This window comes from Pygoscelis adeliae, unplaced genomic scaffold, assembly GCF_000699105.1.
Source record: "Pygoscelis adeliae isolate BGI_AS28 unplaced genomic scaffold, ASM69910v1 Scaffold577, whole genome shotgun sequence".
Lineage (NCBI taxonomy): Eukaryota > Metazoa > Chordata > Aves > Sphenisciformes > Spheniscidae > Pygoscelis > Pygoscelis adeliae.
The window spans coordinates 44,916-45,200 of record NW_008825116.1 but is presented as its reverse complement, the minus strand read 5'-3'; the positions used below and the strand labels follow the sequence as shown (position 1 = coordinate 45,200).

The 285-nt window shown below is 63.9% G+C and overlaps 1 protein-coding gene across 1 annotated transcript in view; it reads left to right on the top strand.

Annotated features, from left to right (window-relative positions):
* The window catches only part of DNPEP (aspartyl aminopeptidase), a 21,397-nt gene that overhangs the window by 1,954 nt on the left and 19,158 nt on the right, over positions 1-285 (top strand). The gene's annotated exons all lie outside the window — the stretch shown is intronic.

The window sequence follows — 285 nt, the reverse complement described above, 5'->3', positions numbered from 1 at the left end:
CTGCTGGGTGTGCCCGGCCGCCATGCCAACTCCAGCACCGCCGTGCAGCGCTGTTGCTCAGGGACATTGGTCCCCAACATGGCACCAAGGGCTTGTGCCTTGTTTTCTGTGAAGGCTGGGTGGTGCCGAGGCGGCGGAGCAGCAATGAAGCTTGGCTTACGCCAGTGACTCACCCCAAAGACACCCAGCCTTTGGGAAGTGTGCGTGTTCCCCTGAGCACTTGCACCCCTGGGCAGTGTGGGGAAAGCTGCAGGCGGGCCAAGCCGTGTTTCGGGGCGGCCCCTA